A 16131-nucleotide genomic window follows, 5' to 3' on the forward strand; every position below is an offset into this window, starting at 1 on the left:
ATGTGAAGATTTGGTTTTTCAAAATGGTTTGGCGTTTAGTTCTACTATAAATTTAAATCTTAACCCGCTATTGGGCGCTTTTTGGTCTTTTCCCCGCGCATTGCAGTATTTCTTAAAATGAGATAGAAAAACTAGAGAAAAAATAATAACCGACAGTGATGACTGATGATAGCCTCGGATTCTTTCGCATTTAGTTGAATATAATGGTGCCATTATTTATTTTTTATCTTGTTATCACTTACTCACTATGTTTTTTTTACATTATATCGAAATGAACGTAGCGCCCAATATTTACCTACGAACGTTCCAACTCTTGTCAAATCAGTAGATTGTCGCCGCGTTGCGAGTGGCCAAACTGCTAACCTGAGCTAGCTGCATTAAACAATTGGTTCAATATAATAAATGTCGTATAATAAAACCCTTTGTCCTAAAAAGACCGCATAATAGTGTCTGGTAATCCTATGCAATGTAATGCAAATATGTTGGTGTAGGTGGTCCATTTGATTTGGCAGCGTGGAAGACCAGTGTCTCATAACGTTAACTATATGGCCCACTATTACAATTTTACTAATCTACGGGTTTTCGAGGTCCTCCATGCCCTCATTTAAAAATCCAGATGATAGTGATGTGAAGAAACCCAGGAAGAAGGCAATACCAAGATTTCCATGTTTTCGTCAGAAACAACTAGCGATGCTGAGTTGAAGAGATCGACTAGGAATGTTCAAGGTTTTGGTCGAAATGAAAAAGTTAGTGTCACGAGCGAGATTCGATCTTCGGCTCAATTCGCCACTGCTCTAACCTCTTGAGCTATCGTGTGTGCTAGAGCTATCCACGCGGACACCAACTCCTCATCTCAACCTAAAACGTTTAGAATTTACCATATATAAATAACAATGGCAAGAATAACAATATTGTATATGAAATCCTCTATTATTTCAATTCTTACCAATTTCACTTATATGTACCTTTAGTAGTAGGTATCTGATCCTTCCAGGTTTACTGATATTTCGCTCAGTGCACAAGAAAAATGGTTAAAACATGTTTACTCCATTGGTGTAGGTGTAGGCTGGTTAAGCATTTCAAATTATTTTAATGCAACGTTGATTTAACGAATGAAATGACAATTTAATAGCAAATAGCACACATTCTTTATACAATGACATTTTCCCTCTTATTGTCAATAATCTTACTGATCTTCGTGACATATTTTAGATGTAGGTCTCAGTATGAAAAATGAGTTGGTATCAAGTACGTATTACTACGGCGTTAAAACAAATCCTCAAAAATTAAGCTAAAGAATAAGAAACGGGGTTACTATATTTGACAAAATCCCTTTTCTTTAGAATAAATAGGACAGGGACAACCTGGATAAACACATTTACGAATTTAGATAACGATTTGGACTGTAAATCTTGTATTGTAACGTGTGTGTGTGTGTGTGTGTGTGTGTGTGTGTGTGTGTGTGTGTGTGGTGTTTAGTGACCGTTAGTTAATGATGGGAAATGCTGCCTGGTGTGACGTAGGTTTTAGAAAAACATTTTCTTTATCGTGCCAACGTTTCGATCTTTATTAAGATCATCTTCAGGGCTCAAATTGTTTGTTTTCCTTGTAGAAGTGTGTCATTCTTGTTTGTCGTGTTGAGAGTGCCAGTCACAGTATAATCATTGTATTGTAACGTTTGAAACAAAATGAAATATTACTCGTTGATCGCGATCAAAATATTAACTAGAGACTTACTAGCAGTTAAAAAAAATAGGTTTTACGAGGTTTTTGTTTAAAGTACGGATATAAGGAAAAACCTTGTAAAATCGTGCTAAAATTGTTAAAAAAAGTAGAATATTGGCATTTACCTCATATGCGGGGACACTAGGTAGCAACACCTTTTAAGCTCGGCATTGAGCTCGGAAGTCCAGTTTTGTGCCATCCTAGGTAAGCATGCAATTAATCATTGAACTAGTACAAGATTTTTCTTTACTATTCCTACAAAAACGGTTCAAAAGTAGTCTTTTTAATTGTGTCAATTTATTTATTTATTTTTACCCATACTTTAGGGTTTTAAAGATCGGGTAAACGACTCATCTGTGTATAATATTGTATACATTCATTATATAAAAAATATATACATAATAAATTATCAACGGAGAGCAAAAGTAGATATTTATTTTTTCAAGCCGGGTTCCTCGGCTGGCTTACTTTTTTTAGTTGGGATATATGAGCGTATCCTGAACTCCGGTTTACTCATTAGATAACTGACTCCGGAATGGGCCATGATAAACTGACATTAATTTTGCTCTACGTTTATACACTTTCGCGATAAATAATGCGACTTAATAAGAACCATTTTTTTATTATTTTGGCACTCATCAGTTCTTATAGGTCTCATACTACACATTATCCATCTCTTCCTTTGTTTTTGCATTCCACAACGTATCGTTCATTGAAACCTTCAAATGAAGAGATACTCTTCCTTAGAATATCTGGACCGGAGTATACTTTGTGGATTCATGTTCAGCATTATTCAATGTCATAATAATGAACGGTAATGAATTTTCGCATTTCTTCTGCTTCGAGGAATGATGTACAGCTATGGCTGTTTTAATGACAAAAGCATCGTTCGACTTTATTGCGTTGTGGATAGTATGCTTTATCCAGGTGGTAACTTATCCGCATATTGAAACAAAAGGATTTGTATTCCATACCTTTGTCCGCTGTATTTATTGTCTTGTACAATAATTTTACATATTCCATCTTGAGTAAAAGAGTATTTTTTTAGACGTATTATCACCGTTTTAGCTGTTTCTTGAGTTCTAGAGTTTCTTGTAGTTATCGCCCAAAGGAATTTAGAAAATGCATCTAGAGCCAAAAATACGTATTTATTTCCTCAGGATGATGTTGGCAGGGACCCAAAAAATCTACATACATATGACACGCAAGGATGGCACAATTACACAGAAGACAAACACTTTGAGCCCTGAAGATGATCTCAATAAAAGATCGAAACGTTGGCACGATAAAGAAAATGTTTTTCTGAAACCTACATCACACCCGACTGCATCTCACGATATCTGAATAACTATCGATTAACGATCATTAATCTCTACACAAATCTTCATACAGTTTTATCATCGGTTGGTCTACAACTATTGACGAAAGCTCTCCTTCTTTCCAGTTCAGTAGGGCTTGAACCAGGCCATGTCGCTAATTTCATGAATGCATACAATTCCATCTCTGATCAATCTATCTACTTCTGCCGTTACTGTATCGGGCAAATGTTTTCGTCTTCCTAGATGCCTAGACAACATATCTCCTATACAATTAAAACGTCCAGGAACGTGTTTTACTTAGTATTGGTAACTTGGCAAGAAGTCCATCCATCTTGTCGAACGCACGGAAATATGTACTATATTTTTCAAAAACCACGCTCATGCAGAACAATCTGTACGAATATGAAAGTTCTTGTAATGCACTTACATGTGGAAGTGTTCGATTGTATGTATGACAGCAAATGCTATACACTATAATTTCATTGTAGATTGTTTAACACTCTTAAAGTGATGGCTATGGGTTTCGTTATTCCGTGGTTTTCTTGAGCCAACACACCAGAAACTGTCACGGAAGTCTGACGCGTCATGATAATAAAATCCTTACTAAACTTCGGCCTTGTCAAGATCTGAGGTTGGAAATTATCGATTTTATTTGTTGAACTCTTTTTTTTTTATATATACTTATAGTATATTTTTCAGGGAAATTAGAAAAACTGCACTGTTACGTATACGTTGTGATGATGTTTTTTTAATGATTTCTTTTTTTATTCAAAATTGGTATATGGAACTTTTAGTCTTTGATGTTGCATGCTTTGAATACGAATGAATTCTACTACTCAGGCATTTTTATTCTTTTTCTGTTTTAATTGTTTTTAGACATTTTATGATTAAGTTTTTTAATTTTGGATGTTGAATAAATTCAAGAAATTTCGGTTACTTTCTTCTAGGTCGTTGTGTTATTTAAAATACTTTTTAAAAATATTTGTGTTATTGTGGTTTCCCATTAAATCTCCAACTATTTCAGTATAAGATTAAAAATTTAATTATGGCTTATAATAGGTTTTCAACTTGTATTCAGTCAATAAATGTTAATTAATTAAGTGTTTTGTTTTATAAATTAGAAGTGGTAAATAATAGTTTGAGAATGTCTTCTTTTCAGTCAATAAAACTTAATTTTTGGAAATTCTTACTTTCTACTTGCGTATGTTTTTTGTTACCCTATTCCCTAATGTTCATTTAGAATGCATGATTACTTTTTCTATTAATTATTTCCTACTTTCAGAAAATCAGTCTTTTATGTGACAATCCGTTTTTCTGGAAAAAATCCTATCCTCTCGACGTTGTGTGTAAGAAAACCCGTCTTTTTCGCAGCATTCTACTATAATTACAAATTTATTACTCAATTCATTTTGCACCTACCCTATGTAATTGAAGCATAGACAACGTTAAAATTGGTAGTATACAACCAACAAAATTTTCGACTCAATACAAGTAGGATACATAATTTTCTGCCTTTGAAACATAAAGCTGATGAGTTGCTTAAGGTTTTAAAGGTTGAGGAAAAAAAAAGATTTTATGAAGAATCCCTATGAAAGCATAATGCGCTAAAATTTGTAGCTAAGCCTTGAATTCTTTAGCACGTAGCAGGTAGCGTAGTCAGGACTGGTGAATGAACAGGTTTCCAAGTGGCGGCTATGCCCGTTTCAGCATGCTGCCTACAGAATGCGTGTGAGCAGAGGTTTCATAACAGCAGCTGGCATCGGTCGGTGCTGGTTTAGTTTCTGTAACCTCAATCGGACGGAGGGCTGTCGGACATCTCTCCTGGCCATGTTTTGTTTTGATCTGTAACGCGTTGTGTCTGTGCTTCGCATTCTGTGGAATCGATCTCGCGTCTTCCTCAGTGAGCAGCGTCGACGCCGCCACCGCATTGCCGTCTTCCTCTGCCAGATCTGCGGCCCATCAACAAGTTAACCCAAGGGCAATCATGGAATTGCCTTTGAACGATCCGGTAAGTTTCGTTATTTTTTATTTTTTTGTCTTTGTAAAGTGTTGCAAAGAATCACTTTCTTCCCACAACAACAATCACATTTTTAAATTAATAAAAACATAAATAAAATAAAATAAAAATTACCAGTAATAGTAATGAAACATGCAATTAAATATGCCACAATTTCCGTTAAAAAAATAAAAAAGCTGTGACAAAAATCAAATTAAAATCCTTTTGAAAATTGAAAATTTACAGTAAGAGACTATTAATTGATTAATGTATTATGTATGTCCTTTCTTGCAACAAATTAATTTTTCTTATTTTTATTTAAATCGTGGAAATATTTTTTTGTAGTATTCCTAATTTTTTCCTGTTAGGACATAAGTTTAAATATTTTTAAATTTATATTTTAACTTTATTTAATATAAATCTATAGTTTTATACAGCATATTTGTGCGATAGTTAAACAATAGATGATTATGCATTAAAAGTACAGTAGAAAACCCGAAAAATCGATATGAAAATATGTGTTGTACAAGCTTTATTTAGCTATAAATAATTAATTATTACAATAAAAGAACCGTGAATATTTATGAATTTCTACCCGGATATTTATTCATCGTTAAAAATATTTGAAACTTTTGTGTTAATTTTCAAGCCCACAGTAACAAAAATAAATAAATATGAAACTTCATGCCTTATTAATTAATTAAATATTTATAAGTTCGTTTGGTCAACAAATTATTATTTTTTGCTTAAATCGATGAATGTTGGTAGCTAATTTTTGGCAGCTTTCGTATTTTTTTCCCAAGTACTTTTGTTTTAAATATTTTTAAATTGATATTTTATCCTTTATTTAATATGAAGAAATAATTGAAAATACCATGCGATATTTAAACTTTAAATTATTATACATTAAAAGTACTGTTGAAATGTGTAGAGATTAGTGACCGTTAATCGATAGTTATTCAGATATCGTGAGATGCGACCGCATCTCACGATATCTGAATAAGTACTGTTGAAAAAAGTAAAATCGATATGAAGATATGTATTGCATAAATATTTATTTAACGTAAAAAAGATTGGTCATTAATTTATTTCAACAAAAAATTATTCAGTTTGAAATATTTACGGATTGGATCGTTATAAATATTTGTGTATATTTTTTTTATTTCCACAATTTTCACGCACAGGTTTGCAAAAAAAAATTATTCTTGGTAAAACTTCATTCCTAATAAATTAATTATTTATTATATAAATTCCCAAGTTCGTTATTAATTTTTTTGTCCATTTTCAAGTTCTTGTCATTTCAATCAGCCTGTTTTCATTCTTTAAATCAATTAATTATTTTTTCATTTATCCAGTATGTATTTATCCAATTTTTGCATTCAAATACGTTACCAAATCAAACATACAATTTAATTTTGTTTTAACCTTTTCCAAAAAGCTTAATAAAAATCACTCAAACACAAAAACCTACTGTGATACTAGGATTTAATTAAAATTTATTCCTTCATGAATTTCCCTATATATTGTGGTTAGGTAAAATAGCCCAAAATGTTTATTTACGTTTATAAACCTATAAATCTATCCGTTTTATGTATGATTTTGGTTTATTGATTAAAAAATCTAGCAGTCTGTGTATCGAATGCTTTTCTGTTTCGTTATTTTTTCCTACTCAACCTAAATCAGAATGCCCGTAGTTCTAAATTTATTACCAGAAATTTTTTAATAGTACACTAGGAACAACAGGAAAATTTAATTAATTATTATCAAGTTAAGTAACTGAGCGAGGCTAGGCGAACCGTGAAAAACCTATCTGATAAATTTATTCGGAATGATTTTTTTTCATCACCGACTGGTTACTGATAATGAATTTTTACTCATCGCGATTTTCATTATTTCCATTATTGTTATTAAACCCTTATTTAAAAAAATAAAGCACAATAATTGAGAAAAAATGGTTTAAATATCTACAATAATTCCGTAAATGCATAATGATACAGTATTACATTTTTTTACTAATAAAATTATCTTTCAACTTGCGTTTGCAATTTTAAACATGCAAACATCAATAATAATAAATTGAAAATAATTAGACACGACAATAATTGAATTGGAATTACAAATTCTCATGATATTCTAACAAAAATATTGAAAATAACTCCATGATCTCTTTTTTTTCCAAGTCGACTTTTGGACAAACAACAAAAATTGCATCTAATACAGTCGACTAAAACAAAAACAGTAGTGATGTTATTAATTTAATTGAACATAAAATCTCAGGGATAAGGCGAATTTAAAAGAGAAAAAACATCCATTTACCACATTAACAGTTATGTCTTGTACCAGATGAATATTTTACTATATTATTCGTGTAAATGATAGTTTCAAAGTCGTGGAACAAGAGGTATCAAAGCTTGAAGAAGGAATTGATTGTTTTACTTCCTATCAATTTCACCGTATCCATGATTATATTCAATTATAATATTAAAGCTGATATAATCACATCATGATTAGCTATTAATTCATTTATCTTCTAATGTACTTAATAGTTTTTTTTACACATAATATTTCACATTAACCGGTTTTATATATTGTGGGATATTTTCTTGAGGTCTATTTATTTGTAAGAGTGAATGAATGACGAAAAATAAGCAAACTTGCAGGTTTAGTTTTTTTGTTGTGCCCTGAGGAAGACGAAATACATACGCCCAAAGCTTGACAAACTTATAAGTTATAAGTTATCTTTTATTGGCCACATCCCCGATGTACATACTTTTGTATTGGATTAATGGTAGATCTCTACATCCTTACTGATCATACATACTTCTATTTGTTTAAAGCTAATACCATCATTTCACGGGTAGATTTCGTTGAAAAAGAACAAAAATTAAAAACATGGAGAGAAATTTGAAAGGAAGTTAATTGGCAATAACGAACTATCCGCTAATAATTTCTTTCGGTTTGGGGAAATCGTGAAAGTAAGTTCTCATGTTCTCTGGGCCCACGTTCTTAAACACGTGTGCAATTTTTTAGAGTTTTGCTTATTGGATTTTTGACCTAATCTATTAATGAACGGCAGATGTAATTAAAAACATTAAGGAAGTTTGTGGTCTTATTTTGCATTATGGATAATCTGTATATTGTTGGTTTCGAACCAAAATTTTATTTAAACAAATACTCTTAAAATTTTTGCTTGAAAAAAACAAAACAATTTTGTACGATAGGCACTTAGTCTCCTTCTATAAAGTTATTTGAGGTTTTTACATAGGACAAAAAATCTAAAAAAAATTTATCGGAAATATTGAATGATTAATGTTGAGTTCTGGTGGAATTATAAAAGTGCGTTTTGATGGGCCCTAGTTGTTGACCACTTTTGCTACCTTTGTAGTTTGTAGTTTAAGTACGATTTTTTAACATTTTTATTCTAGATTTGGGCATTTTTGATTTTGGTCGTAGAAAACGGATGTGCATTTTAAAAAAATAAACTTCAAAACACGCTAGTCTAAGCGGACTTGGTCTTTGAGAAAAAGAGCGTACCCTCTACTTCGTGCTGCGTACCGTTAATAAAACTTCTGAAACTCTCAATTCTTATTTTTCTTACACATATTTTTTCCTAATGCCGACCTAACGGATGTGAAGAAAGGGGTAACGGACTTACTGAAGGCCGCGTTGTTTCCGGCGCAAGGACCGAAGGGTGAAATTTTCCGTGGGAATCCTCACTCTTTTAGCCGAAATCAATTATTCAGTATTTCTAAATCTTAAATTATATTTAGATTACTTGTATGTTTATTTAATCTTATATATTTAAATATTCAAATATAGGGATGATTTTTATTCCTGGTTCCTTTACCTAGACTGATAATGATATAAGGGAGAGGAAGTTGGTTTGAACGCGAAATGATTAATGCTTATAAAAGTTTGCTAATCTAAATATCTTTGGAAATGTATGCTTTTAAAAAGAATATTACGTCAAGCTTGTGGAATTATTAAAATTCAACTAAAACAAATTAACATACTTTCCAATTTTCATACATTGTATCCAGTTTAACATCATTTTAGTTGTTCATATTTAACACCACCGTGAACTGTGGTTTACAACTTTATTTGTCAGCAGTTTGATCAGTATACATCATCCCTAGGCCGTTTATTGTCGCTACTTTGTCTTCATTAAGAAGAATAAAGTCGTCTTTATTGGAAGTCCGCCAAGTTTCCCTGTGGTCGTTTTGTGGAGAGGAATACCAGCTCCTAAATATTCACAAATCATTCATAAATTTGATAAGATGTTGTATTTACTCATTACTAATTGCTTCTTCTAAAGTTTCTATTTTCTAAAAAGATTTTGGTTGCATGCTCTACTTTTGTTTTTGCATTGATTAATTAGTTTTGCATGTATCGACGTTTTTTTACAAGAAATATATACTTAAATAATTAGGTATCTCTTTATTATTATTTTATTAATTAGGTATCCTAAATTTCATACCTTTGCGAATAAAATAATTTTAAAAATAAATTTGTTTTGAATTAATCTTTCAATTGTGTTATATTTTAGTTGGGAACTTCAAACTTCACCCGAAGAGATTAATGGAAGGGTGAAGCCGTATTTAGGAGTAACAGAAAGATGTGGAGAAGAAGGGTAGTGGACGTGACCCGAGTAGAGCATTTTTTTGTAGCTTTCTCGAAAGCTATCCAGCGGAATCTTAAAATCAAAGTAGCTTTAAACTGGGAGATACGTTTATTCCTTGGTTATTATTTCCATCCAAATGTATGATAGCTACATAGTTCAAATCAATTTCATGCGAAATGTTTGTTTAATATAAATGTTTACGCAAAAAAAATTGAAGTGAAATTTTATAAGCTTGATAGGTTGAGTTTGGAAATAACCTCTTAAATTACAATCCAATAAATAAAATTATGTGTCTTTATTACCTTAAGTAGTTGATAGACTTATTAAAAGTTTTAAAACTGTGAAGACTTTGTTTTGACATCGGAAATTTCGATTTGTTTGAATTTACTGGTATATTTTGCCGAGTATTTGCTAAATTCCCTGTGATATTTATTCTTTCGCTTTAGCAGTTCGGAGGGGTTGATATCCAGTTGGGAGATAAATTAGGGGCTGGGACTGCCATCCGATACTAACGACCGTGAGAAGGAAGGGTTCTAAAAAGTACCCTGCTCCAGCAACCACCAATAAAAGACCCCCACAAAAATAGGCTGATAGATACGTTTTTAATCAGGTTTTCTATACACCCTCATAATGATGTATCACAAACAATTCTGAAATCAAAGCTATAATGTTAAATATGCTTAGTTACTGTTAAATAGTTATCTTTAATCATTTCTTAAAGTTTTATATTATCGATGGTTGTTAAATTTTTTGTTATAATAAGTCTAGTAATTGAATTGTTTGAAGCGGTTAATCGCCTCTGTTTATCTTTTAACCATAATCGCTGTTACTTTTGTTTGCCAGACATCCGTTAAAGATGTCTTGACAAAACTATAGAGAGAATAGGCGGACCAAGATGAACAGCACGATACAACTGTTGACCATAATTTCTGTAGGCATGTTTGCTATTTCTTTTTTTAAATTATTTATGAATTTTGAAATGAATTTTCAAATTTATGATTTGAATCTGTAAATAGAGTGGAATGCCGTAAACACACACACACACACACATTCGTTACGACCGTCGTTCTGGAAAGACGCACCTCATCTATAAAAACCCCGTGTCGAAGTTTGTTGTAGGGTGTTGGGGTTATTTTTCGAATCAAATCGGTGTCACAGGTCTTTACTCTTTAGTATAGCTTTGGCAACGTTAATGTAAAAACTTTTTTTATTTATTTTTTTGAATCAAATTTTTTTCCGTATCTCGGAAGAATCATTATAAATCAGTGCCGAAACGAACATTTTAACGCAGTACGTCGAGAGGGTACGATTTTTCCTCAAGAAAAAATGTATTTGGCATACAAATACTGATTTTCTCTTATTTCATATGCATTTTTCTTCGAAATTGTGGTAGTCTTTAAAATCCGCGTTCAATTGTGTAAAAAGTAAGTAATTGAACCCTTTCACTCCAACTGATAGCCGTTTCATTGGCACAAACCTATAAAATGTAAATATTGGAAGATTGCAAAAAATTACTATGCTGCTGCAAAAGAGAGAGATTGGCCAATTTCACATCAACAGTTTCATTTAATAAATTTTTCGAATGATATCCGTGGTACGTTCGGTACATTATTTTTTCGAGGAGTATGGTAGGACAAACTGCCAAAAAGAAATGCATTAGTAAAATCAAGGCTTCAAGCCGGTTTGATTTGCTTAACGCAATTTTTATAGTAACTCTAATCTGTAAAATTCAGTTTTTTCTGTATTTTTGGGATCTACTATACTCTTCGACAAAAGACTGTATCGATCCTAGTAAGCATACCATTTGAAACTTTATTAAATTAACCAGTTTTTGTGAAATGCCCCGATCTCTAGGAAATTTTGTCACAACTTGGTGAATTTTCTTCAGAGATCTTCCAAAGTTTACATTTTATAGGTTTGTGCTAGCGGAACGGCTATCATTTAGAATGGAAGAGATCAGTAGATGTCTCATTAGATCATTTAACGTAATTTTAAAAAACGAGCTCAATTTGGATGAAAAACGGATAAGTAATGGAGGAAAAATTTGTAAAACGTATTCGTCTGGAATTATTGGGTTGTCCGGAAAATAATGCAGGATTTTAAGTTTTCATTAAAAAAAATCTATATAAAATATTCTGTTTACGTTTACAGGATTACTCATTTGTATGAATGTCAACACTTATTAATCCTCTTCCAAATGATATTGTTTGTTTACCTCTGTAGCATTCCGCTACTTGGAAATAATTCAGTCATCCTTATAATGTCAAAGCGAGAATTTCGTACGATTTTCTTTTACGAGTTTAAACTCGGCCGAAGCGGAGCCCAAACGGCTAGAAACATTAACCAAGTCTGGGGCGAGGGTTGTGTTAATGAGTGCACTGTGTAAAGGTGGTTTAAAAAATTTCGGGAGGGAGATTTCAGCCTTGAAGATGAAGAAGGTCGTGGAAGGCCTTCCTCTCTTAATGATGATGTTCTGCGATCAGTGGTGGAAGAAAACCCCAAAACAACTGTTCGAGAACTTGCAGAGCAACTCAAAGTCAGTAAAACGACCGTCGCTGACCACCTCAAGGCGATTGGAAAAGTGAAAAAACTCGAAAATTGGGTTCCACACTCATTAAACGATCGCCAAAAAATCAGCGCTTTGATGTTTGTGCATCACTTCTTTGTCGAAACAAAAATGACCCATTTCTGGCCAGAATTGTTACATGTGACGAAAAGTGGATTCTCTACGATAACACTAGACGTTCTGGACAGTGGCTCGACAAAGGAGAAGCTCCAATACATTTTCCAAAGCCCCCAACTCATCAAAAAAAGGTAATGGTTACGGTATGGTGGGCTTCATTTGGTTTAATACACTACAGCTTCTTAAATCCTGGCGAAACCATCAATGCTGAATCATACTGTAACCAAATTAATACCATGCATCAGAAATTGGCAGTAATGAAGCCCTCTTTGGTCAATCGGAAAGGGCCCATTTTGTTGCATGACAACGCTCGACCACATGTGTCACGTGTAACGTCACAAAAATTATTGGAGCTTGGCTATGAAACTTTGCCTCACCCACCCTACTCTCCGGACCTCTCGCCTACTGACTACCATTTTTTTAGACACCTGGACCACTACTTACAACACATAATATTCAAAAATCAAACGGAACTGGAAAATGCATTTATTGACTTTATCAATTCTAAAAATTCTGAATTCTACTCAGACGGAATTAATAAGTTACCAACACGTTGGGAGAAATGTATTGAGAGTATGGGAAATTATTTTGATTAAAGAACATTGCTTTAAAGTAACTAGTTTCTTTTTTTTTGTTTAATACCAAAATCCTGCATTATTTTCCGGACAACCCAATAGTTATAAAACCCATTTCCGCAACATTCTAACCTTTTCCATTTACAGGCTAATATTACCCAATTCCTTTTTTGCATCTAATAGTTAACTACCCTGTATGTAAACATATTTGATTAAATATAGTTTTATAAATCTAACGTTATTTATTACATTAATATATTTTTTATGTGTTAGTAATTTTTAATTTCTCTTTCTATGTTTCTCTTTTCTACATTCGTTAAATATAGTTTGTTTATCTGCAATTGTATATTTTTCCGGTATATTAGCGAAAACTCTATAATTGTTTGCATTTTAGTAAAGTAATCTCTGAAACGTTTCGTTTCAATGTTGTATGCAACATTGAATAAATGTAAAATTTAATTAATCCTTATACGTTTAGTGGTCATAATCAGTTCAATTAATTATTCTTTTTAACTAAGGTCTTGGTTGAGATGAAAAATTTACTGTCATGAGCGGGATTCGAACCCGGGCCTTCATCTAAGCCGAAGGTTTAGGCCTTAGCTGAAGGTCATGGGTTCGAATCCCGCTTGTGGCACTAACTTTTTCATTCAAGACTTAGATTTTAAAAAAATTAAGTAAAATTTAATAACTACATGCTATAATTCATTATTATTTTTACACATTTGGCTGCAAAAACTACATAAAATATAGAACGACGTAATTCTAACGTTAGTAACAATCCTATTTGGTAGTCGTATCGCTCGGGAGGTCCCGAGAGCTTAATCAATGAAGAAGGTTTTGTGAAATTGGCCAATCCGATTTTTTGTCGAAGCGTAGTAAATTTTTTGCAATTATGCAAAATATCTTCCAATATTTAAATTTTGTAGGTATGTGCCAATGAAACGGCTGTCCGTTAGACTGAAAGGGATCGGTAGACGACTCATTTTTAGAAGATTTAAAATAATATTAAAACACTACCTCAATTTCGATTACAAATGCTTAGGTCACAGCGGAAATCTGTTTTTTAGCGAGTTAGAAAACCCGTTTTTTCAGCATTCTACTCAATTTTCAGATTACTATTATCAAATTCCTTTTTTGAATCTCATAGCGAAACACCCTTTATGTAAATATATGATTAAATATCGTTTTTATTTTTCAAACGTTACTTATTGTCTTGATATATATTTTTTGTATGCTCATTTAAACATATTTTGTGAATATCTTCGTAGTTTTGTACATTTTTAGGTAAATTAAAAACCTATAAGTCTATACTTCAATAGTAAAACATTGTTATGTTTGTTTGATGAGTTTTAGATTGAAAAAATATTCAAAATTAGTATTTTTAGTTTTAAATGTAAGCATTGAATATGACTGAATTTAACTACTCCTGGCATATTGTTTATCTCTTTAACTTTTTTTTTTTAGTATTATGAATATATTTTTTAAACTTCTATGCTGAATAATTTAAATAAATTTCTATTACTTTCTCTTACTTCACTTTTATTTAACACATGTTTGTAAATGCTGGTATTATTGTAATCATTGTAAATCTATACGTGTTTCGGTATACGGTCAGCTTAAAAATAAAAAGCACAGATTTATTTATAGCTTATTGATTATTATGTGTTTCCTAACTGTTTGCAGTTAGATACCCATTAAGTTCTTTGTTATATTAATGGTTTGAGAATGTCTTCTGTTCAGCTTGCCTTTAATCATTAGTTTCATATTTTCTTTCTCCATACTTGCACACCTTTTACCCTATCCTTGAATTTTCATTCAGAATGTTTGTTTACTTTTTAAATTAATTGTTCACTATTAACTTGCATGCACTAATAATTTTTTAAAAACATTGTTATTAACATTATTCGAATTTTCCCATTAACATTTCCTTTTCTTAAATTTTCAGAAGACGCTGAATTAATTGGTGGAAAGGTAGCGTTTTAATCCTTATTTCACTATCTCATTAGCATCCTTGGACTAATCATACGTTGTTCTACATCTTATTAATAGATAATTTGGCTCAGGCTATGGTTTTTGTATATCTGTCCAAAATTATATATTTATTTACAAATTAACATGCATGTTTGAAAAATCAATATTGTAATGTTCATCTTTTATTGGAAGTAAATACATTTTGTACTGTTACGGCTTACGCTTAATAAATACATGGTTCTGTAGTTGATTTTTTTCATAATATTCCCCCAATATTTTTGATTTTTGACTAATCAATAAGAGAAATCACGGCTTGATGGTGGATGATCTGCATGCCTGGCTATGGCCAATATAAATTATTGCATTGAAAACGCTTGGGATGTAATGGAAAAGGTATGTATATAGAATTTTTAAATAATAATTTAAATAATCAGTGTTTAATGAATTATTATGTTTTACACCTAAATCGAAACTTATATATTCTATATACAAAAATTGCACAATTTTTTTTTTGTTAGTCGATTTTCCTTACATAGAATGTTAAGTAAAGGCCTGTAGAATCAAGCTAACAACAAAAACGTTGATAGGTTTAGAAATATTTAATTGTTTTTGTACAAATTTAATTCATTAATAAATACATCGCCCCTCGGCTCATTTTATAAAGTTTGGATTAATAATAATGCCGGTACAAACTTTGTTAATGTAAAACGAAAATGAATCTATGGAAATGAAACTACTTGTTTTATAATGTAAACCCATACGATTTAAAATTTATAATGGGTAAGTACATTGTTTGACAAACGATTTTTGACAATGCTGACTCGGTTGATTAAAATTTTTATAAAGGGACGTTTTTATGGCTTTATATTGCGCGGTTTTGTACAAAATGAACAGAAGGGGAAAGATAAACACTCGTTGAACAACCCCGGACCGGGGTGAGGTCGAAGTTTGCACAGGTCATTCCCGCTTGAATGTCTATTGTCAATTGAAACTTTTCCTTACCCCGCCGAGAGCGGATCAACCATTGTCTGAGATCTCATGGAAATGAAAATCTCTGGTGGATGGGGGTGAAAAAAGCGACCCTGCATAAAAAATATTTTAAAAAAGAAGTAGGATCTTAGGCCGGGGGGGGTTCCTGTGAGGGAGAGGATGAAACTAAGTGCTAACATCTCCCCGTACTTACGTTCTAGGTGTACGTAGCATCCACTAATGGTGTCGAATAAATTAGGGTGACCTTAAAC

General features: G+C 32.0%; 1 long non-coding RNA gene across 1 annotated transcript; it reads left to right on the forward strand.

The window, feature by feature from the left end:
• The first annotated feature begins 4788 nt into the window (after positions 1 to 4788).
• Positions 4789 to 15135, forward strand: LOC112127051. The gene is made up of 2 exons (XR_002910366.1): positions 4789 to 5052; positions 14865 to 15135. It is a non-coding gene; the product is annotated as an uncharacterized LOC112127051 (long non-coding RNA).
• The last annotated feature ends 996 nt before the right edge of the window (positions 15136 to 16131 follow it).

The sequence above is a fragment of the Cimex lectularius genome, unplaced genomic scaffold (genome assembly GCF_000648675.2).
Source record: "Cimex lectularius strain Harlan isolate CLEC.00 unplaced genomic scaffold, Clec_2.1 scaffold179, whole genome shotgun sequence".
NCBI lineage: Eukaryota > Metazoa > Arthropoda > Insecta > Hemiptera > Cimicidae > Cimex > Cimex lectularius.